Here is a 25,863-nt window from a genome sequence, read left to right as displayed (position 1 = left end):
GCCCGGTGACTCACTGTTCGTAGGAGTGTTCCATTTTCGTGAATGGGGTGCGTTACCTAATAAACTGTCCGGTAAGTGTATAACTATTGCAGTGGCCTCAATATTTGGGTCTTCTATAGAAAAAGTCTTAATCTTAAATGAGTCAAATATAAACTGGGCCCAATAGTGTCCTTTCTTGGCTTTTATCCCTGAATGACAGATTACTGAGCTCAATCTGTAGGTCAACCTCTCATTGAAAACTGCTGGAAGATCAATAAAGCGAAATGGGGATACAGGGTTTTGAATTACAGTGGTGACCTTTGACCTTACACAAGTAACAAAAAGTACAAGAATATCTGGAGTGCCGGTGTAAATTGTTTGTCTACTGAGTACTGCTGCACATTTCACTGCATGTGTGTGGTGCTTCTCCCTTTGTAATCATTTGCTTGAAAATAATGTTGAATCTTTTGTCTTTGTTCGTGGAATGCTAAACATGGAAGATTTTAATAAGACAAAGGCCAAGTAATAATCACTTGTATTTCTCACAAATTGCAATTTGGAGAGATGATCAATGATCTATGAATGAGTCCAAGAGGCAAACCTTTGATTTGATTGCGACCAAAGTGTGTTTAAGTAAATCATTGGAAGGCTTTGCATAATTGAGGTGATGTAAACCTAAAGCAACGTGATTTTCCTAGGATACTAACACAAAAAAACAAACATTTTATTTGTCAGGTCAAGCGATTGACTTGATGCATTTTTTTTGGCACATGTCAGGGCTTGCCTGAGGCTGATTTCAATGTGTAATGGTTAGTCTATTACCATCCCCATTAGGTTAATCTAGGTCGTTAACAGGTATGCCAGTCCATCATTGTGTACATTGTGTCTTTGTTTACATTTTATTTCACCCTGGGAGAACAAAGTAAGCAACAACATAAAAGTGTTCAGTCTTTACAACTGATATTGAACAGAACAACGGTAGATTCATTTATTGTTTTGGAATTCATATAACATGCATGACTAAATGCATACGTGTATAACACAGTCCCCCTCCAAAACCAACCATATTTGGTTAGTAGAGAGTATTTTCCATCCCACTTTAGCTGAAACAAGTCAATATGCATCCCATGTAAAGTATATTACATTGTATTGCATTGGAGGCTCTGGGTTGGTGGACAAGGAAGTGCTGCTGGGTATGTATGACACAGCCCCCCTCTAAAACGACACATATTTGGTTAGTTAGACCCCACTGAGTATTCTCCACCCACTTTAGCTGATACAGGTAGAACAGTTCTCTCTCTACAGTCCCATTTTCTCAACATACCGGTGTCCAATTTCATTTTTTTTCGTTATTGGCCTTAAAACATGTTTTTAAAACCATATTTTTAAAATTTGTTTTCTCAAATTACTTATTGCGTGGCCATTAATTCACATGCAATATAATTTGAATGAGTTATCCACATTGCAATGTTTTGAAATGTGGGCTTTTATTTTTGAAGGATTCCTTATTAGCATACAGTGTAACATCATCGTTTGTGCTGCTGCCAGAATACCAGTGGGAAAAGGCGTTTCCATCCACGATCCGGCAAGACTGTGTAGTTTATCCTACTTACAACCTGACGGACGGATCAAACTTGCCTGGACCAAAAAAACAACGCATTTATCCACACTAGCCAATATAATTTCAACATAAGAATTGCTTTTGTAATCGCTTTTATATATTTAGGCTATACAATAAAATCCATTACAAGACAGCGGTCTACAGCTAACAACATCCTAAAGCAACTACATTCTGGATAGAGGAGCTGACTGAGGAAGAGTACTTTGCAGCAAGATTGTACGCGTGTACATCAAATATAAATCACATTTTAATAAAGTTTTGTGATAGAAGTGAACACTTTCTCTTTCGCACAGACACAGATCATCTCTCGCTTCGCTGACTCATAGCCTACACAGAACCCAGGGTAAGTCACCAAGTCTTTTCGTATCTGTCTTCACTCATTCGTTTTGATGTTATAATAATGTTGGTGTTATATATTGTATTGTGTGCGAATGTGTTTGGCTGTAGTTTTGCTTGTGGAACTTTGTCATGATCAAATAATCAATAATCAATCATTGGACTTGTTGTAAACTATAGCCTATCGTCATTTTTGCACCATCGGTGTGCATTCCCACACACAATGGACCATAAACCATGATACTTTCATTATGGTGTGTTTCAAAACGCTTGACATGGTTCATTTTCATTTAGTTGTCGTTGTTTTTTTTGTCTGGGATGATGACCCATTTCCCAACAAGTTAACAATGCCGGTAATTTTCCTTGGTTTGAATGATGGCTGGTTACTCGGAAGAGAACCCGGCTTGAATGAACCGGTTTACATGGACCTGACGGTTGAACCGTTAAAGGAGACGGCCCTATCCTCCAACTAAGGACCATTTCATTTAGTTGATTTATGGATTAATCGTTGTGATGATATTGTGTAGGCTGTCACTCCTGATTTCTACACATTGTTGCGTAGACGAGGTTAACCTCTTCAAATAAAATAAAATGTTATTTGTCACATACACATATATAGCAGATGTTATTGCGGGTGTAGAGAAATGCTTGTGTTCATAACTCCAACAGTGCAGTAGTATCAAATCCCATCCTTTAATAAAATGATTTTATTTTAACATCGAATAGCAACCCATACATCTGGAACGTTCTATGACGTTCAATTTCGGACGATAATAATCGATATTAAAATAACAACCTCTGATCTAGTTAGTGTCAGTTGGTGTTCATCCGTGCCTCGTGAGTAGGAATGAATGGGGAAAATGTCGAGCCTACATCATTCTTAATCCCGAGTGTTGCGCGAGTCCAGCATCACCATGCACGAATGTGTGCACGACTCGCGAGTGAGAAATTGGGGGGGAGTGAATGACTGCTTGCTGAATGACTACTGTTGGGCTATACCGTAATGAATAAGGATGATTATTGAGACAATAGTGTTATTACTAACACTACTGTAATGAAATGATAACAACATTATTAGGTGGTTAATTAGTACTAATGCATTACTAATGTATTATCATCAAGATGATCATCGGTCGATTTCATTCTCATTTCTGTCAGTGATTTGGTGCACAGTGTTTATATTTTCCTTGCACTACTAGACTACAGAGCTGCTTCCATATAGGTAGCATCTCAGAGTAGGACTGCTGATCTGGAATCAGTTTATCATTTTAGCTCATATTGAATACCATTAAATGGAAGGTTGGGGGGGGGGCTGATCCTAGATCTGCAATGCTACTCTGAGACACTTGATGAAACATATGGTTCCTGATCCTCCCTACAGTAAGTATAGTGATCCAGATTGAACCATTCTGTACAAGAATTAGCCAAACATGGTGGAATACGCTGTAAACATGGTTAAGCAAAGGATGACAGCTGTCACTGCATTTCCTGTCACTGCATTTCCTGTCACTGCATTTCCTGCCATTGCTTTTCCTCTCAAAAGTGACATTCCAAATATACCAAGTACACTTCCACTAGTTTGACTAATGATATGTATGTGCACAATACTTGTGTACAAAAAAGTGTGCAGATAAACTCATAAAATAATATCTGTTGTAGGCTACCATAACACGTCGTGTCAAATGTTTTATACGTCTGTTGTATCTGAGTGTGTGTACTAGGCCAATGATATTTGGTTAAAAACACATATTTGGTAACAGGCAATATTTATATTGTCCAAGGTCATTCTGTAACAGGGTATAACACTTAAACTGTCACAGCAAAGAAAGTTCTGCTCTGATCTGTGCTATTAGAAAAGGACCAGTTGTTTTTGTGTTTAATGTTTTTAAATGTCTTCCTGAAACCCCTTTTAGTTGACTCAGAGACTGCTGCAAACACTTGACCACTAACATTCCCACAGACACAGACAGGAAGTAGCCAAGGGGAAGCACATTTCTGCTGCACTGGCCATTTTTGTCCACCGAGCAAAAACACTGAAATCAATAGATCAAATGGGAGCACACTGCCTGGCCTGGCAGAGAGAGACAGAGACAGAGAGAGAGAGAGAGAGAGAGAGACAGAGACAGAGACAGAGAGAGAGAGAGAGAGAGAGACAGAGAGAGAGAGAGAGAGAGAGAGAGACACACACACACAGACAGAGAGCGAGAGAGAGAGAGGATATAGGGGGGGGGGCAGAGAATCATTCAACCAGAAAGCTGACTCAATGTCACATATCTACCACCACGTCCAGGAGACACACCCTGTTGTTATTTTGGCTTTACAGATCAGAGCAGAACTTTCTGTACTGTGACCATTGAGAATTTTCTGACTGACTCACTTCACTTGTGGATTAAGGAATTCCCCACTCTCTTCCAGAAGGAAAGGACTGTATAAATGAAATGCTTTGTCATGATATGATTTAAGATACAGCAGTGTTTCTGTATTGGTGTTGGCAGTCTCTCCACATAAGGGAGTCGGGATGTGCTCGTGACAATGCACAGTATCCGTTATAGCTCTGGAATGTTAACATGTTCATCTCACTCTGCCAGATGTAGAGGAAGCTCTGTCTCAAAGGGATCCTCCTGTTGGGTCCTGTGTTACATCATTTTGTCCTGTGTTACATCATTTTTTCCTGTGTTACATCATTGAGCTGTAACTGTTTATATTGCGTTGAACTCTGGAGAGAATTTTGGAATTGGAAATCTCCCCAAAATCTTTCAAACCATGATTCCATTCTGGAACAGATTTGGATCCAGATTTATTGTGATTCAGTCACACACAAATGTACACAGAAACGCACACGCTCACACACATGCGCAGGCAGACACACACACACAAACGGGGACACACATGCGTACACACACACACACCATCAAATTTACATCCTTGACTGGCACAGATGAGCACAACAACCCACACACTAATGGAAGTCTTTCACTTTAGCCTAATAGAAGAGGAACTAATCAAATGTGAAGCAACGGAGAGACCTTGCATTTTGTGTGGTGTGTGTGTGTCTGTATGTGTATGTGTGTTTCACCTTGTGCTGTGCTTATGTAATACATGTGAATACCTTATACCGTATCCTAATGCTTTTGCTGCTAGCTCTCAGCTGTAGCATTTTAGGTAACATGTTATATGGCTGTGTGTGTGTGTGTGTGTGTGTGTGTGTGTGTGTGTGTGTGTGTGTGTGTGTGTGTGTGTTTGGTATGAGGTATTTTCTGAAGGTTTCTTGAGATAGCTGCAATGAAATAGCAGCATTACCGTACTGTATATTCCATCGTCATTGGCAACTATGCTAAATTAGTAGTAGTACTGTCCTCTCTGGCTGAACACCAATGTTTCACATGGCATCTATTGAGTGTTTCTGACTGTGGGCGAATAATATGTGTAATAATATATAATATGTGTTGTTGTTTTTTTCACCACAGTCTGTTGATGGAGACATGTAGCTCAGTCTCAGAGCTGTTGCATTGTGTTATATCATGAGTTTGGATAAAGTGTTTTTATTCTGTAAAGCCAGTTAATAATTGGTTAGTACAACACGTGTGCAGAAGGGTCAGTGTATATGCCAAGAGCTCAATCTGGCAGTTTATCAACAGCTGCTGTTTGCCTGTTACACTGGAAATTCAACACTACTGTGAAAATATGCAGAAGGTAGGAGCAATGCACACACACACACACACACACACACACACACACACACACACACACACACACACACACACACACACACACACACACACACACACACACACACACACACACACACACACACACACACACACACACACACCCCTCTGGACCGCAGCCAGCCCCAGTGAACAGAGCATTAGAGCATTACAGACCCCTTTATCTGTGTGTGTAATGCTCACATCCGGACCAAGGCCTGCTGTGTGCGTGTGTGTGTGTGCGTGTGTGTGTGTGTGTGTGTGTGTGTGTGTGTGTGTGTGTGTGTGTGTGTGTGTGTGTGTGTGTGTGTGTGTGTGTGTGAGAGAGAGAGAGAGAGAGAGAGAGAGAGAGAGAGAGAAGAAGCAGAATAGAAGGAAAATGAATGAGGAAATGCTACAGGATGCAATGACCTTTTCCCACTAGCGCACCAGGGTCACAGCTGCAACACACACACACACACACACACACACACACACACACACACACACACACACACACACACACACACACACACACACACACACACACACACACACACAGCCTACTTCCCATTGAATGTAGGCCAAAATCCTGATTATAGTCAACAGCCCAGCTGCATCATGGGAGGAAAGTAGCTTCCGTTTTGTATCTGCATTTATATATTTGGCTAGGAATTTGTTCTTAACTTACTTAAATAGGTTAAAGGTTAAATAAAATGAAGAAATAATCAAATAAACCAATGAAGCAGGAGGAAGATAAGGACAGGCCGTTGGCATGGAAACGTTATATTATTATCCACTGTTTGCTTTAATGACAACACCCAAAGCCTCTTACTCTAACTGCCCTAGTGGTGGAAACTAAAGAGGGAGAAACACCTGTTAGTGAAGCCTTTGACTTTCACCCATGTTGTTTTTCACACGGACTCTGAGTCAGCTGTAACATGTTGCAGAACAAGTGATGTCAGGTTATTTACTGTAAGACCTGATCCCAGTTCAGGTTTCAGGTGTCAGCTGGTTCAGGTGTCAGATGTATAATGTTCTGTGTCCAACAGATCCAGGGTTGCTTTTGATTCTCAGATCCTAATGGGAAACCTGATCCTACAGTACATCTGTTAATGGCAAGTACAGCCTGCAGCGTCACGTTGCTTTACTTTCCTTTCAGAAGGGAAGGGGAGTAACAGGGAGGGAGGGAGAGATGGAGGAGGGAGGGAGAGATGGAGGAGGGAGGGAGAGGGGAAGGAGGACATCTTTTCAGAAGGGAAGGGGAGTATAACAGGGAGGGAGAGATGGAGGAGGGAGGGAGAGGGGAAGGAGGAGATCTTTTCAGAAGGGAAGGGGAGTAACAGGGAGGGAGAGATGGAGGAGGGAGGGAGAGGGGAAGCAGGAGATCTTTTCAGAAGGGAAGGGGAGTAACAGGGAGGGAGAGATGGAGGAGGGAGGGAGAGGGGAAGCAGGAGATCTTTTCAGAAGGGAAGGGGAGTAACAGGGAGGGAGAGATGGAGGAGGGAGGGAGAGGGGAAGGAGGAGTGTGTCTGAGTCATCTACAGTTACAGACATCATCGGAGAACAGAGGGAGGGGCGGACGAGAGGAGAGGAGAAGAGAGAAGAAGGGACGAGAGGAGAGAGGAGGAAGTTATCATTCATGGCATCCATTACCTAAGAGGGTTTAGTGTCACTCAGATCTGATGATGTCAGTGTGGGGGCTGCTAGGTGACCTCAACTCATCTTCCCTTCTATCTAGTTTATATCTATACCTTAGTAGTTGTATTTGAGCTACTGACCTCCTTCCCTCTTCTATCTGATGTATATCTATTCTATAATAGCTCAAACCCATACTTAGCGTTACCGTCTGTGTTTAACCTAGCAGTATGGCGCAGAGATAAACACTTAATTAGAGTATGACTTTACTCCCAAGCAGAAGCATGGCTGTGTGACTCAACACTTTACAGCATGATTCACAGGAGTGTGTGTGTGTGTGTGTGTGTGTGTGTGTGTGTGTGTGTGTGTGTGTGTGTGTGTGCGTGTGTGGTGAGTGTGTGTGTATGTGTGTGTGTGTGTGTTTGTGTGTTTGTGTGTGTGTGTGTGTGTGTGTGTGTGATGTGTGTGTGTGTGTGTGTGTGTGTGTGTGTGTGTGTGTGGTGTGTGTGTGTGTGTGTGTGTGTGTGTGTGTGTGTGTGTGTGTGTGTGTGTGTGTGTGTGAGTGTGTGTGTGTGTGTGTGTGTGTGTGTGTGTGTGTGTGTGTGTGTGTGTGTGTGTGTGTGTGTGTGAGCGCACGTGGGTCTGTGCGTGGGTGCACTTTGTTCTTTCCATTAGTGGAATCAGCAGCATGGATGTAGGAGGAGAAGGAGGACGCAATATGATTCAGAGAAAATGAAACTCAGTCAATCATCCAATCATCGTCCTCCTGCGCATGCGTTCCTTCTATAGGAGATGAGACATTTATTAAATGACATCCCAGCTAGCACATAACATTCTGAGAACCATATGTTTCTTAGAGGTTGGTGAGAGCGTTGTTGTCTTATAGTTATTTTGCATACAGCATTCTGGGAAGGGTGCAGTTCCAGCAGGTATCCTAGCTGTTAGAGCGTTGGGCCAGTAACCGAAAGGTTGCTGGTTTGAATATCCAAGCCGACAAGGTGAAAAATCTGCCAATGTTCCCTTGAGCAAGGCACCTAACCCTAATTTCCTCCAGAGGCACCATACTGTTATGGCTGACCTTGTAAAACCACACATTTTACTGCACCTGGTATATGTGAAAATAAAATAAAAACATAATAAAAATGGATAGTTGCTTGGCTTTGGAACATTCTCAGCAAATTTAAGGAACTTGACAAAAACACGTTCATACAGGTTTACTCTCACTTTTATTTAAAGTGATGTTCTCAAATTGTTCCAAAAATGTTAAACAATGTTCTTCTGTGGGAATGTCAGTACTTCATCATAACGTTCCCTACATGTTTACCCATGGTTCTATTTAAAGTCATGTTCTCAAATTGTTCCAAGAATGTAAAGAAACAATGTACTTCTGTGGGAATTTCAGTTCTTCAGCATAATATTTCCTACAGGTTTCCTCATGGTTCCAGTTAAAACGGCAAATCCATCACTTTCTTTATTCTGCAGAACATGGAAGAGTGCATGATCAGTTTCATAGAAAATTCCAACACAGGCCTTGAGCAAAAAGCAGGCCTTTGACAGCCAAAGATCAACTCCGGAGGCCATGGCCAGGGTTTCACCATCCCAGTCATCCGGATTGTCCCTCATAATCCAGAACAGCGCATTGGTAAAGGTAGATGGTCTGCACCAGCCTGGAGGTTGAGTTCCATCTGGTTGGCACGGCCCTCAGTAGAGTCGGCTGCTAGCAGTGCAGCCACAGAGCCAGTCTTTCCGTTGATAACACTCAGACTTAAATTGTTGTGCTATTTTAAATCCCTTTTGATGTAGGTCCCTAAACTCAGGTATTCGTCTTCCATGCCTTATCACCACAATTTTCACGAGAAGATCCCACTTTGAAAACTGTTTGAGATGCAACACGTTAAACCATCCCGATCAGCTTACTTTTATCTAGCAGTAAAACGAACGTAAAGTAACCGCCAAAAGGCAGCAGATGACGAATGGCGTCTATAGGCAGGGCTGAACTCTATCCCTTTACTTTTTTAACGTCAATTTATTATTTCAGTGCAATGAAAATGAATGGGACATACCGTAAAACTACAATTAAACGCAGCCTCAAATAGCCGCCTGTCCCTTTTAATAGCCGTTCAGCAAATAAACGCCTGTTTCAAATAAACGCTGGGTTTCAATTCATTGTTTACGAGGTTACCATGAATAATCATTCATTGTTGATGAGGTTTAATGTTTGATTTGTTACATTAAATAACTCAGTAATGATTTTTTTAAATGATGTCAATCTTCAAATGATGGACATTATCGAACAAAACAAATATTTATTGTGGAACTGGGTTTCCTGGGAGTGCATTCTGATGAAGACCATCAAAGGTAAGTGAATATTTCTAATGTTATTTCTGACTTCTGTTGACTGCACAATATGGCGGATATTTATTTGGCTTGTTGGGTCTCTGAGCGCCGTACTCAGATTATTTGCTTATAAAGCTTTTTTGAAATCTGACACAGTGGTTGCATTAAAGAGAAGTATATCTAAAGTTCCATGCATAACAATTGTATTTTCATCAACATTTATAATGAGTATTTCTGTAAATTGATGTGGCTCTCTGCAAAATCACCGGATGTTTTTGGAACTACTGAACATAACGTGCCAATGTAAACTCAGATTTTTTTAATAGAAATATGAACTTTATCAAACAAAACATACATGTATTGTGTAACATTAAGTCCTATGAGTGTCATCTGATGAAGATCATCAAAAGTTAGTGATTCATTCTATCTCTATTTCTGATTTTTGTGACTCCTCTCTTTGGCTGGAAAAATGGCTGTGTTTTTCTGTGACTTGGCTCTGACCTAACATAATTGTTTGTGGTGCTTTTGAAACCGGACACTGTGGTGGGATTAACAAGAAGTGTATCTTTAAAATGGTGTGAAATACTTGTATGTCTGAGGAATTTTAGTTATGAGATTTCTGTTGTTTTGAATTTGGCGCCCTTCACTTTCACTGGCTGTTGTCATATCGATCCTGTTAGCGGGATCTCAGCCCAAAGAAGTTTTTAACTATGCAAATGAGCAAAAGTTGTCTGCATTGAGGAAATAGACACCTGGCTCAAATAGAAGCCTGTCTCTTATAAGTGCCTGTTGTTTTAGTGATTTAAGAAAATAAATGCCTGTGCCATTAATAGATGTTTTACGGTATTGACACATGAAAGGCATCGTAGCTCTGTGCCTTTTGACGTCCATTAGCTGGCAGTATAAGGTAGAAACACGCATGTGCAAGTCATGTCAATGGCTTGCATTGAGTTTTAAAGGTGAGAAAGGCCCACGCAGAGTCTGCGTTTCCGCTGGCCTCCTTGCGCATTTTGTACCAGAGCACCGCAAGTTTTAGAAGTACTAGTTCAGAAATCAAGGACATTCAGAGACTTGTTCCGAAGCCACTCCTATGTTGACTTGGCTGTGTGCTTAGGGTCGTTGTCATGTTGGAAGGTGAAAATTTACTCCAGTCTGAGGTCCTGAGCGCCCTAGAGCAGGTTTTTATCAAGGACCTCTCTGTACTTTGCTCTGTTCATCTTTCCCTTGATCCTGGCTAGCACCCCAGTCCCTGTCACTGAAAAACATCCCCACAGCATGATGCTGCCACCACCTTGCTTCACCATAGTGAACAAGATAATCTTGTTTCTTATGGTCTGAGAGTTTGGCAAACTCCAAGTGGGCTGTCATGTGCCTTTTACTGAGGAGTGGCTTTCGTCTGGCCATTCTACCACATAGACCTGATTGGTGGAGTGCTGCAGAGATGGTTGTCCTTCTGGAATATTCTTCCGTCTCCACAGAGGAACTCTGGAGCTCTGTCAGAATGACCATTGGGTTCTTGGTCCCCTCCATGACCAAGGCCCTTCCCCATATTGCTCAGTTTGGCCAGGTGGCCAGCTCTAGGAAGAGTCTTGGTGGTTCCAAACTTCTTCAATTTAAGAATGATGGAGGTCACTGTGTTCTTGGGGACCTTCAATGCTGCAGAAATGTTTTGATACCCTTCCCCAGATCTGTGCCTCGGCACAATCCTGTCTCGGATCACTACGGACAATTCCTTCGACCTCATGGCTTGGTTTTTGCTCTGACATGCACTGTCAACTGTGGGACCTGAGTCTAATATCCAAGTGTCTGAATACTTCTGTAAATATGTCACGTCTGCTTTCGCTCTGCCTCGCTGGCACTCGAGGTCACCAGGCTGCTCATCATTACGAACACCTGTCACCATCGTTACTCGCACCAGTGCTTCATCGGACTCACCTGGTCTCCATCACATCCTTTATTGCCTCCCCTATATCTGTCACTTTCCCAGTTTCATCCCAGTGTCTGCATTGATGTTGATTTGTTTCTCTTGTCCAGACGCTGTTCTTTTTTAGTTTCATGTCTATTTATTATTAAATCCTCACCCTGTACTTGCTTCCTGTCTCCCAGCATCTGTATTTAAGGAACCATTGCAAAATAAGAAAATTCATTTTTTTATACAAACATTTCTGAAAACCTGTTTTTGCTTTGTCATTATGGGGTATTGTGTGTAAATTAACGAGGAACATTTTTTATTTAATCCATTTTAGAATAAGGCTATAACGTAACAAAATGAGGAAAAAGTGAAGGGGTCTGACTAGTACCAATCAAAATTTTGGTCACAGCTACTCATTCCAGGGTTTTTCTTTATTTTCTACATTGTAGAATAATAGGGAAGAAATCAAAACTATGAAATAACACATTTGGAATCATGGAGTAACCAAAAAAGGGACAGCTTTGCACACTCTTGGCATTCTCTTAACCAGCTTCATGAAGTAGTCACCTGGAATGTATTTCAATTAACAGGTGTGCCTTGTTAAAAGTTAATCCTTGTTAATGCGTTTGAGCCAATCAGTTGTGTTGTGACAAGGTAGGGGTGGTATACAAAATATAGCTCTATTTGTTAAAAGACCAAGTCCATATTATGGCAAGAACAGCTCAAATAAGCAAACAGAAACGAATGTCCATCATTACTTTAAGACATGAAGGTCAATCAATCTGGAAAATTTCAAGAACTTTGAAAGTTTGTTCAAGTGCAGTCGAAAACCATCAAGTGCTATGATGAAACGGCTCTCATGAGGAACGCCACAGGAAAGGAAGACCCAGAGTTACCTCTGCTACAGAGGATGAATTAATTAGAGTTAAAAGCCTCAGAAAGTGCAGCCCAAATAAATGCTTCACAGAGTAACAGACACATCTCAACATTAACTGTTCAGAGGAGACTGTATGAATCAGGACTTCATGGTCGAATTGCTGCAAAGAAACCACTACTAAAGGACACCAATAATAAAAAGAGACTTGTTTGGGCCAAGAAACACGAGCAATGGACATTAGACTTGTGGAAATCTGTTCTTTGGTTTGATGAGTCCAATTTCAAGATTTTTGGTTCCTACCGCCGTGTCTTTGTGAGATGCAGAGTAGGTGAACGGATGATCTCCGCATGTGTGATTCCCACCGTGAAGCATGGAGGAGAAGGTGTGATGGTGTGGGGGTACTTTGCTGGTGCCACTGTCTTTGATTTATTTAGAATTCAAGGCACACTTTACTAGCATGGCTACCACAGCATTCTGCAGCAATAATTCAACCCATCTGCGCTTAGTGGGACTATTATTTATTTTTCAACTGGACAATGACTCAAAACACCTCTAGGACTTGTAAGGGCTATTTGACCAAGAAGGAGAGTATTGGAGTGATGCATCAGATGACCTGGACTCCACAATCACCCGACCTCAACCTAATTGAGATGGTTTAGGATGAGTTAGACTGCAGAGTTAAGGAAAATGAGCCAACAAGTGCCCAGCATATGTGGGAACTCCTTCAAGACTGTTGGAAAGCATTCCAGGTGAAGCTGGTTGAGAGAATGCCATGAGTGTGTAAAGCTGCCATCAAGGCAAAGGCTGGCTACTTTGAAGAATCTAAAATCTAAAATATATTTTGATTTGTTTAACACTTTCTTGGTTACTACATGATTCCATATGTGTTATTTCATAGTTTTGATTTCTTCACTATTATTCTGCAATGTGGAAAATAGTAAACATAAAGAAAAGTAGGTGTGAAAAGTAGGTGTGTCCTAACTTTTAACTGTTACTGTTTTAATTATTATTTTTTTTTTTACAGTCCCTAAATGTTACATTTATCAGGACAATGCTGTACTTTGACTTCGGTAGGGTAATTTTCAGAACAGTGGTGAAGTTAATATTTAGTTACTCATACCAGCCCTTCAAGTAACTCCACACAATTCAACTGACTATTCCGTTCCTATGGACATCGTCAGATTCACTGTAGGAAGAGCATAATGTACACACACTCGATTAAGGAGAGAGTATTTCGGTATTGAGTACTGCACTGTTGGGTAGGACTTGCAAGTTAAGCATTTCACTGTACTTGTGCATGTGACACATAAAACTTGAGTGGAGGTAGAGATAGGTGGAGAAAGAAAGAGAGGGAGAATGAAGGAAGAGACACGGAGAAGGGGAGGAGAGTGCTTTAATTCACACACTAGATCTACAAATGACATCAAACTATAAATTAATGTACATATATTTTAGTTATATCTCCAGTTTTTTTATATATTTTTTTTACTGTTTGCCATATCAATGTTTACTGTCAGAGTTGTGAACATGGAGCTGTACCCATCTTCTGATGTGTCGATACAAGTAGTCGGACTTTGGACTGTTCATTCAGACCAGGAGTGCATTGAAATCAAGTCAACAACAGCCACAAGCCTGTCTCTAATATGTGCCTGTCTCTGTTTCCAGCTATGGAAACCCTCAACAGTCTCCAGTATGTACAGAATTTTGAGATCTCCTTCTGTTTAAATTTGTTCTCTGACTCAGTCACCACCTCATGTGGACACAAGTTTTGCCAAGGCCTGCAATGAACAAACACTGGGAAAAAGTGACCCGTTCAAGTGTTCACTCTGTCAAGAGCCATTCCAAAGAAGACCTAAGCTACGTGTCAACACAACACTAAGAGATGTTGTGGATCAATTTAATGCAAAGTGCCCAGCTCCTGCACCAGCCACAGCTCCAACTCCTGTACCAGTCCCAGCTACAGCCCCATGTACCAGCCCCAGCTCAAACACCTGTACTATCCCCAGCTCCAACCCCTGTACCAGTCCCAGCTCAAACCCCTGTACCAGTCCCAGCTCCAACCCCTGTACCAGCCCCAGCTCAAACCCCTGTACCAGCCCCAGCTCAAACCCCTGTACCAGCCCCAGCTCCAACCCCTGTACCAGTCCCAGCTCCAGCCCCTGTACCAGTCCCAGCTCCAACCCCTGTACCAGTCCCAGCTCCAGCCCCTGTACCAGCCCCAGCCCCTGTCACAGCCCCCAGCCCCAGCCCCCAGCCCCAGCTCCATCCCCTGTCCCAGCCCCCAGCCCCAGCTCCTGTCCCAACCCCCAGCCCCAGCTCCAGCTCCATACCCTGTCCCAGCCCCAGCTCCTGCCCCTGTACCAGCCCCAGCTCCAGGCTTAGCTCCTGCCCCAACACCAGCCTCAGGTCCAGCCCCTACCAGTACCAGCCCCTTCCCTGGTAAGACCTGGACTTGTGCTTTGTATGATCATGGCCCTGGTGCTCTGGTTCTGATGATGTATCCACAGACATACCTGCAGTCTGACCAGAGTGAAACATGCTCACTGAAGTACCCAGAGGGGGGTGTAAGAAGCCAGACAAACCTCTGGGGGGAGAGAAGATGTTCAAGAAAGCGAAGGCAGAAATGCAGCAGATGATCTAGGAGCAACTGGGGAACGTTAAGGAGATCAAACACTCTGTGGAGCTCAGCAAGAGTAGAGCAGACAGCGAGCGAGAGATCAGTTTGAAGTCCGTCAGCGATATGAAGCTCTTAATTGAGATGAGCCCGGCTGAGCTCATTGAGATCAAGGGGAATCAGAAAGCAGCAGAGAGGCGGGCTGAAGGGTTCATCAAAGAACTGCAGCAGGAAATCACTGAGCCACACACACACACAGCCATTGTGCAGCCTGACATGTTCAACATCTTACCTGTCCATTTAGGATTAGAATAATTCACTCAGGCATTTGTTTATACTAGTAATTTATAGAAAGGTACATTACTGTTGGTGTGTGTGTGTGTGCATGCGTCCAGCTCCTCAGAAAAGTCTAAACGACTAGGTGCATAGCTGCTTGTGCACATGTTTGCATAAAAGCACTTTGTATTTGAACAGGTAGGAGGCTTCAATATTGGCTGTGTGTTATGCTGTGTACAGCAGTATGAACCTTGTGTTGTTGTGATTCTTGGCAGTAACATCCTGTGAGAGGTTGATGTCAGCCAAGCTATAGCACTCTCTCCTTTTCTCTGTCTCTCTATCCCTGTCTCTCTCTCTCTCTCCTTCTCTCTGATTTTCTCTGTCTCTCTATCCCTCCTACACATATTATCTGGAGGTGGGTGATGAGAGAGAGAGAGAGAGAGAGAGAGAGAGAGACCAAATTCTGAGATTGCGATAACCCACCACCGTCTTGAGAGAGAGAGACCAAGTTCTGAGATTACGATAACCCTGCACCGTCTTGAGAGAGAGAGAGAGAGAAAAGGAGAGCAAGACAGAGGATAAATAGAATAACCATGTGTGAAGAGGGTGATAGGAAGGTGGAGATAGAGGGAGGGGATGGAGATAGAGGGTGTAGGGAATGGTTGGAGACAGAGGGTGTAGGGAAGGGGTGGAGAGAGAATGGCAGAATGGATGAAGGGAAGGAAACAGAAGAAGTGTTGGAGGAGTGAGAAGGTGAGAAAAGAAAATGAAAGGAGCATGTTATCTCTCATCTTATACGTGTCTAATCCTGAAAGCTGATTGGTCAGAAGCGCATTCCAGCCGGTGTCTATTCCACAAATTACCACCGGCTAAATCTATGAATTTAAAATGCCTATTTACTCTGTTCCATCGGAGGCTGATGACAACGAAGCAGAGAATCTTCACTCAACTCAGTTACAGAAACCGATGCACACACACACCACACACCACACACACACACACACACACACACACACACACACACACACACACACACACACACACGCGTGCTGGTGAATACTAAGAAATACTCTTGTTAATGCCTGATGATCCCTGACCTCCAGCTTCTTGACTTGATGACTTAATTATCTTTAACCCGTTGTGGTTCCAGGAAATGACCTGGCTCTTGTGCTCGCCATAGTCTCTGTCATTAGGCTACATGCTAAATACCCAATACTCTTTCTATTTTTTTTCTCTCTCTCTCTCTCTCTCTCTCTCTCTTTCTCTCTCTTCTTCCCTCAGGCATCTCTCCTCTTGTCTCCTTTATTCCTGTGTGTTCATCTCTCACCCCATTAGATGATCCAAAATGTCACCCTCAACATAGTGCACAGAGAACCCTATGGGCCCTGGTCAGAACTAGGCCACTATATATGGAATAGGATGCAATTTGGGATGTAGGCTAGGAGCTACCAGACAAACCCCCAGACTGATTTAGACCAAAATGTCTGTCTGAGCTTCCTTACTGGCAAGTTGTCCTCAAACTGTCTGTGTGTGTGTCTGTCAGTGTGTCTCTCTATCGGTAGGTGATTCGTTCTCTCTCTCTCTCTCTACATCTACCTCTCTCTGTCCATGATGTATTGTTAGCTCTCATTAGCAGCAGTAGTCAAAGTTGTCACCATGTTTCACTTGGGTGTCCCTGTCTCTGTGTCAAAAATGACACCCTGTACCTATTCCTAGTATAGTGCACTACTGTCTTCCTCTAGTCAGAGTAGAACAATTACAATCACAAGCACGCACACACAGACACACACGCACACACACACACGCACACACACACACACAGTACTGAAAAATCACAAATGATCAAGTGAAGTAAACTCACACCTCTCTCTCTCGCTTTTTCTCTCTCTCTCCACCCACAGGCAGAATGATATTTTTATCTATTGTAACGCAGAGCCACTAATGAACCATTAGAATACAGAAATACATTTCATACCACGCTACTAGAGCTCAACTCTCATCCATGTTAACCTACATTCACAGTCTCACACACACACGCACACATGCACGCACACACACTCAGTGTCATCCACAGTCAAGAATGATCCATACACAGTCATCTGTGTTTCTAACTCACACATTCTGCCACATTAGTACTTTGACATTATCTGGATTTTTTGTTGCAATTTATAGATAGAAGCGATTTGTATAGTGTTTTTGGGATGCCTCCAGACAGTCTCTGCATTATACAATATATTGTCATTGAGGACAGAGAGAGAGGAAAGAAGAGACAGAGGGGGAGAGAGGGAGGGAAGGAGAGACAGAGGGAGAGAGAGGGAGGGAAGTAGAGACAGATGGAGAGAGAGGGAGGGAAGGAGAGAGAGGGAGGGAGGGAAGGAGAGACAGAGGGAGAGAGAGGGAGGGAAGGAGAGAGAGGGAGGGAGGGAAGGAGAGACAGAGGGAGAGAGAGGGAGGGAAGGAGAGAGAGGGAGGGAGGGAAGGAGAGAGAGAGAGGGAGGGAAGGAGAGAGAGGGAAGGAAGGAAAGAGAGGGAGAGAGAGGGAGGGAAGAAGAGAGAGAGAGGGACAGAGAGGGAGGGAAGGAGAGAGAGGGAGGGAAGGAGAGAGAGGGAGGGAGGGAAGGAGAGACAGAGGGAGAGAGGGGAGGGAAGAAGAGACAGAGGGAGAGAGAGGGAGGGAAGGAGAGAGAGGTAGGGAGGGAAGGAGAGACAGAGGGAGAGAGAGGGAGGAAAGAAGAGACAGAGGGAGAGAGAGGGAGGGAAGGAGAGAGGGAGGGAGGGAAGGAGAGACAGAGGGAGAGAGAGGGAGGGAAGGAGAGAGAGAGGGACAGAGAGGGAGGGAAGGAAGGAGAGAGAGAGTGGGAGGGAAGGAGAGAGATGGAGAGAAAGGGAGGGAAGGCGAGACAGAGGGAGAGAGAAGGAGGGAAGGAGAGTCACGCATCACTACCAATCCCTACCATAATAATTTTAATAGCTGTAGCGTGTTGATACCTTCATGTGCTTTTTCACTGACAGATTCAGTTGGTGCTTTAGATGTAAAAATGATGCCACTGCTAAATACTAGTCTTTGACAATGGAGTTGAATGTTTCTTTGTTTCTGAGGTAGGCTACAGTGAATCTGAAATGTTCAACCACACTGACCATACAGAACACTAGCTTATGCTAAACTATGCTATGCTCTGCCTTCAATCAGTCCAAATGCTAGGAGTTCATGCTACTCACGATGCTAGCTAATGCCAATCGTAAACACTAGTGGCTTGCAGCTATTCATGATCTTCATTTAATGCTAGCCACTAATGCTAACAGTAAAAAATGATTGGCTTTGAGTACTTAGTGACTTCTTACTGAAGACTCTGCTGTTATTTAGCCCTCTGAACATGGGGTTATTTCCAGGATGAAGTAATTACTGTAGACCTGGGTATGCAATATGTCTCCGTTGAAATGTGTGGAATCCCTAAATAGTGCACAACTTTTGACCAGTTCAAAAGAGGTGCACCACATAGGGAATAGGGTGCCATTTGTGACACAGACACAAAGACACTGTGTGTGCCAGTATTGTCAGAGTGAACTGTTCATCCCTTAGCCCTCCTCCACTGATCTATTCATCCTATCCCTCAATTCCTCTGTCATTCTATCCCTCTCTCTCTCTCAACCTCAAATGCACGCTCTCCTTTTGTATGCCTCCTCTGTCTCAGACTCTCTCTCTGTCTCTCTCGTTCCCTCTCTCTGTCCCCCCCCTCTCTCTCTCTCTCTCTCTCTGTCTCCACCCCCCCTCTCTCTCTCTCTCTCTTTCTCCCCCTCTCTCTCTGTCTCCCCCCTCTCTCTCTCTCTCTGCCCCCCCTCTCTCTCTCTCTGTCTCCCCCTCTCTCTCTCGAATTCAAATTCAAATTCAAGCTGCTTTATTGGCATGAAAAACATTGTATCAATATTGCAAAAGCAACAATGTATACAATATACATTGTAGTACAATTATAAACGATAATAAATAATAATATAAAATGGTAGTAAATAATAAATACAAAATTAAATACAAAAATAATAACAATATAATGGTAACAGTCAATAGTAGAAATGTAATAAATATAAAAATATAAATATGGAAAATGAAACTATAACTAACTAACTAAATAACGGTCATCTTCACCATTACATCAGTACTACAACAACTATCATCATTACTACTACTACTACCATCACTAAACTGTCATCATTACCATTACTACCCATACCACTACTATTTGGAATGATAAACAGCAATAATAATAGTAATAACAATAATAGTAATAATAAGTAAGTTACTGCTTACTATGCAGATGTTATTATTCAGTGTCCCTCAGGCTATGGCAGGAAAATACATATTTGGCTGCAAGAGGAGCCATTGCTCCTTCACCCATGAGTATTCTTAGTTTTTCCTCTGGGTTTAATAAGTTCACATTTGGAATAAATGTAGTCATTTCTGTGAATAATGAATCTCTTTGTGAGGAATATTTATCACAGTAAAGGAGAAAGTGCATCTCTGTCTCTCTTTGGGTAGCCATGTCTTTTTATGTCTGCCGGTTTCTATTGCCAATCGGTGGTCACTCAGCCTGTACTTGGTAAGGATCTGTCTCTGCTTCGTATCTCTGACAGAGTAGAGATTATCAGCCAATTCATATTCTCTGTTTAGGGTCAGATAGCAATTTAGTCGGAATTGGGATTTAGTTTAGTTTTTCCAATGTTGTAAATATGAGTCCTTTGATTGGTTCATGATTTTGGTTATTGGAATTCTTTCTTTTGAAGCAGTGCTGATGTCAGCTTGGTTGTGAGGTCCAACACCAGCTGACTGAGAGGGCTCGTTTCTGGGCTCAGCTCCTGGGTTTGAAGTGCTTTAAATTGCACACTTCAATTTGGACTTGAATTTAGATGTAGCCAACATTTTTAGGATCTTTTCTGTATTTTCATTACTACTGGAAAGCAGCCCAATTCTTCCCTACGTGCATTAGTTGGTTTATTTCTCTGGACTTAGAATTTTCCGACAGAATTCTGCATGTAGGGCTTCATTTGGATGTTTGTCCCACATATTAAAGTCCAGGTTATTGAGTGGTTCCCAAACCTCACTTCCGTAAAGAGCTATTGGTAGGATTACACTGTCAAATATTTTGGTCCAAATTCTAATTGGGATGTTGATTTTGAATAATTTCATTTTTATTGCATACAATGATCTGCAGGCTTTTTCTTTGAGTGCATTCACTGCCATATTAAAGTTTCCCGATGCAGATATGGTCAGACCAAGGTAGGTGTCATTTTTAGTGTGTTCAATTATGGTGTTGTTCAGGGTGAATTTATATTTGTGTTTCTGACGTATGTTTTTTTTTGTGGAAAATCATGATATTCATTTTTGGGCCAGGGCCCGATTATGGCAATATTGTTCTAGAATATTAATGTTCTGTTGAAGACCTTCTTTGATTGGTGATGGAAGTACCAAGTCATCAGCATATAGCAGGTATTTCACCTCTGTGTTAAATAGTGTCCTGGGGCTGGAGAATGGTCCAACATGTCTGCTAATTCATTGATATAAATGTTGAAAAAATCTGGACTCAAACTGCAGCCTTGTCTCACACCTCGACATTGTGAAAATAATTATGTTCTTTGGTTTTAGATTTTTATTGCACACTTGTTTTCTGTGTACATACATTTTATTAAGTCATATACCTTACCACCAAGCCCACTTTGGAGAATTTGGTAGAATAGCCCTTTGTGCCAAATAGAATCAAATGTTTTTTTAAAGTCAATAAAGCAAGCAAAGATTTTGCCCTCTTTTTTTGGTGGATGTGTTTATTAATTAGTGTGTGTAAGGTGTATATATGGTCAGTAGTGCGATGGTTGGGGAGAAAGCCAATTTGACATTTACTTAGTACATTTTTTTCTTGAAGAAAGGTTTGAATTCTTGAATTCAAAATGCAACAGAAAACCTTTCCCAAGTTACTGTTTATGCAAATTCCCCTGTTGCATTTCTTTCGTTTTCTCAGATTTGCTTTTTGGAATATGCAATTGATGTTTTGAGTAGCCAAATTGACATCATCTTTATTGTTTTGGTATTGTGAGTTATTGAGAAACTGTATAGAGTTCATCATTTCATTTGAGTTCAATGTTTCATTGAATCTCTGCACTGTTTGGAGCATATGAATATTGAATATTGCCAGTTAATTTCTTCAGAAACACATTGATCTGACTGTGATCTGACAATGGTGTCTGTGGTCTGACAGTGAATGCACTAATGGAGGAGGAGTCAATGTCAGTGATGGCATAATCGACTATACCTCTCCCCCTCTTCCTATCTCTCCCTCCCTCTCCCTATCTCTCCCTCCCTCTCCCCCTCTCTCCCCCTCTTCCTCTTTCTATGATGATATGATTCCATTTGGGACTCAGCTTGAGAATATGGTGAATCAATTAACATATTACACCAGACAAAACCAACAACAGGGAACTGAGAGCTGCACAAATACAACATTCAAAGAGAGAGACAGACATATAAAGGGAGAGAGACAGGCAGAGAGTGAGACATACAGACAGATACAGAACGAAAGAGAGAGAGATAAAGAGTGATAGAGAGAGAAGGAGGTGAAAGAGAACGAAAGACAGGTAGGGAGATAAGAGGGGGGAGAAGGAGAGAGAGAGGTAGGGAGATAAGAGGGGGGAGAAGGAGAGAGAGAGGTAGGGAGATAAGAGGGGGGAGAAGGAGAGAGAGAGGAAGAGGGTGAGAGAAAATGCAAAATGCCTCACATCTCCTTCAAAATGTAACACTGCATTCAAAATGCCATAAACACATGTTTGAATGAAGCATTTGCATCAAATGGCAAACACTGCTTTCATAATAGTACATTTTTGGATATACCATGTAAACACTGTTGTTCTAAATCTAAAGCTCTTTGGTCTTTCATAGGCTTATATCTACATTTCAAAACAATGTTCTACAGTGAATAATCTGCTGAGAGGGGTAACAAGGACACTATAAACACCAATGCAATGTAGAAACAGAAAATATTTATTAGGCCAAACATTACTGTTGTATACAGTAGCATACAACAAAACCATAAACATATGTAAACCAAAAAAAAGTATATTCTTTAGAATACAGTAAAGAACAAAATTGTGTGTGTGGGGTCCCGGGGGGTCAGTCCAGGAATTGGTAGGGGGGCAGTCAACAGTGCTAAGCTACGCTTCATCTCTTCTCCGGTTTGAGTCTGACCACAATACTTCCTAAACATCACAAGATACGTTTTCTCTGTCCCCACATGGAGGGAAGTATCTCCTAGCATGGTGTATCCAACCTTGGACAGAGGCAACCTCTATGTCCCCACATGCGTCCTCCATTGCCTGGAGAAGCGGCATGCGGGCATAGGGTTGGCGATCATACACTTTCCAGCGCCAGAATGAGAAGAATTCCTCTATGGGATTTAGAAAAGGTGAATATGGGGTAGGTACAAAACTACAAATTGTGGATGGGTGGCAAACCAGTTTTGGACCAGAACGGCCCGGTGAAAACTAACATTGTCCCATAAAACCACAAATCTAGCAGGCTCCTGATCTGGATCAGGGACAAGCATTGTGTAAATTGCATCCAGAAAAGTGAGCATATGGCCGGTGTTGTACGGACCCAGTGTGGCATTGTGATGGAGGACCCCGTTTTGAGTGATGGCAGCACACAGTTATATTACCCCCACGCTGTCCAGGGACATTGGTAAATGCCCTCTGTCCTATTACATTTCTTCCGCGGCGCCTGGTTTTGGTGAGGTTGAAGCCAACCTCATCCACATAAATAAATTCATGGCGAATTACATGGGCATCCAGCTCCAATACTCTCTGTAACAGACAAAAGGATATACAGATGAGTAAATATGGTATGTCTGAAGTACTGGAAGTAGTGTTGCATACATACCTCTATAAAGGCATATTCTTGACTGTCAGAGTTTCTCTCAAATGGCACCTTGTAAAGTTGTTTCATCGTCACTCGGTGCCGTTGGAGAATACGTTGTGTGGTCGACAGGCTTACAGCATTGATGTAGTTAAATATGGTGTCATTATTCAAGATATGCTCTCTTATCTCTCGAATCCTAATTGCATTGTTGGCCAAAACCATATTTATAATTACAGTTTCTTGTACATCTGTAAACAAGCATCCTCGTCCTCCATGATGTCTTTGCCTTTCCACTCTGTACAGAATTCAAACACAGTATGTGTTCAGCATAGGAACTGTAAACAATGTACAAAAAAATGTAGTACAGCATGATAACCAACCTCATTCATTCAATGCAGTGCAGTAAATGGATGGCTTAGAGTTACAAATGTTTATGCAATACTATGCAGTCATACGTATTTTACAGTACATTACTGTGATGCTAAAATAGTCATTAGACAGTTGCTTACCTGTTCTCATTTCTGAAGGTTCGAATTATGGACGCCACTGTAAATCGACTCAAATTGGGCTGGACTCTCAGTCCAGCCTCTCTCACGGTCAAACCGTGGTTGATCACATGATCAACAAGTGTTACCCTAAATTCATCAGAGATGGCTCTCATTCCTTCTCTTCTTTGCCCTCATCCTCTTCTTCCTCTTCCTCTCCCTCCTACTCCTCTTGCTCTCTGTCCATTGTTGGCATCCATTGTTCAAAACAGGTAATCTGACCTTTGACCTATTTTTAGGCCTATACTACAGTAAAGCAGTGATTGGTTAGTGATCAGTTAAGCTATTAGTGTTTGCACATGTGAGGAGTGTGTGTGTGACCTGGTGAATAAGTGTAGCATTTTGATTGGTTGTGTTTGGAAAAGGAAAGCAAGTCACTTCCTGTTAGATTCTTGTGTTTAAGGTGGTTTTTTTTTGTGTGTTTTAGAATTGTGTGTAGTGTTTTGAAAAAAGTGTTTTATGCAATTGACAACTGAGTCAAAGGCTGAGAAATAGCTTATGGTTTTGGATATTTGGTGTGTAGTTTTGCACTTTGAGTGAGAGGTTTCAAAAATCGTGTGACATGAAAAGATTTTGTGTGTAAGCAGTTGGAAAAAACTGTAATACCGATGGTAAATCCAGCTGCTGTTTTTTCCTCTGCTGCCCCCCGACAACCAGCCAGGAAGTGTTTCTATGGTGATGGCAGGAAGCAAGCTTGTGTTGGTCACTTACAGCTGGGTTACCACGACAACCAGGCTTGACTTCTTAAGCCCAGAGAGAGAGCGAGAGAGCGACGATGAGGGAGGGAGGGAGGGAGGGAGGGAGGGAGGGAGGGAGGGAGGGAGGGAGGGAGGGAGGGAGGGAGGGAGGGAGGGAGGGAGGGAGGGAGGGAGGGAGGGAGGGGGAGGGAGGGAGGGAGGGAGGGAGGGAGGGAGGGGGAGGGAGAAAAGGAAAAGGTGGTTAAAGGAAGAAGAAATGGAAGCAGGGAGGAAGCAGGGGAGAGGAGGGGAAAAGGAACAAGGGAGGAGAGAGGGATGGGAAGGATCTCATAGTGGTGGTGAGCTGTTTTTTAACTAAGCAAGTTAGGTCAGTGAAGAACACATTCTTATTTACAACTGCATTGGTGTTTGTGTACTACTGTATGCCACAGTACATTCAAGTCTCATCCTCTCTCCATTCTCTCTTTCCCTCCTCTCCATCCCTCCCTCTCCATAGTGTGTGTGTGTGATTGAATGTGTATCTGTGTGTGAGGAGGAAGTTAGTTGGTCTGTTTGTTGGACGTCTTCCATGGTTTCTGTTTGACCTTAGACCCTCATCTTATACAACTGCTACCGCCAGCGAGCATCAGTATGCCCAACACACCCACCCACCCACCACACACCCACACACACCCACCCACCCACACACCCACCCACACACCCACCCACCCACACACACCCACCCACCCACCCACCCACCCACACACCCACCCACCCACCCACCCACCCACCCACACCACCCACACACCCACACCCACCCACCCACACACCCCACACCCACCCACCCACCCACACACCCACCCACCCACACACACCCACCCACACACCCACCCACACACACCCACCCACCCACCCACCCACCCACACACCCACACCCACCCACCCACCCACACACCCACACACACACACACACACACACACACACACACCCACACACACACACACACACACACACACACACACACACACACACACACACACACACCCACACCCACACCCACACACACACACACACACACACACACACACACACACACACACCCACACCCACACCCACACACACACCCGCACACACACCCACACACACACACACACACACACACACACACACACACACACACATTCACAAGCAACAGTCATCACGATTGTTAAAAGTTATAATAATTATTATAAATGCCACAAAGGACAATGGATCAACATACTCCATAAACCTTTAGATTAAAAAAAAAATCCATTAGGTATTGAAGGAATCATAAAACATTTTACTGGCACAGCCAAATAAAGAAATTAAGTTCAGGGATTTTGGTCAGGTTTTCCATTTATTGTAAAATGTTCCAGTTTTTTATTTATGGATGGCACTCCTATATATATATGTGCTCTAATCATATCAGGTATTTATTTTATATTAAAA

At 42.8% G+C, this 25,863-nt stretch overlaps 1 protein-coding gene across 1 annotated transcript in view; it reads left to right on the top strand.

The window, feature by feature from the left end:
• The first annotated feature begins 1,528 nt into the window (after positions 1-1,528).
• The window catches only part of LOC112233954 (astrocytic phosphoprotein PEA-15-like), a 43,943-nt gene continuing 19,608 nt past the window's right edge, over positions 1,529-25,863 (top strand). The window contains exon 1 of the mRNA XM_042329536.1: positions 1,529-1,943. The gene's annotated coding sequence lies outside the window, so the exon portion shown is untranslated. The remainder of the gene's footprint in view (positions 1,944-25,863) is intronic.

The sequence above is a fragment of the Oncorhynchus tshawytscha genome, linkage group LG10, assembly GCF_018296145.1.
Source record: "Oncorhynchus tshawytscha isolate Ot180627B linkage group LG10, Otsh_v2.0, whole genome shotgun sequence".
Taxonomy (NCBI): Eukaryota; Metazoa; Chordata; class Actinopteri; order Salmoniformes; family Salmonidae; genus Oncorhynchus; species Oncorhynchus tshawytscha.
This window is presented reverse-complemented; position numbering and strand designations above follow the sequence as displayed.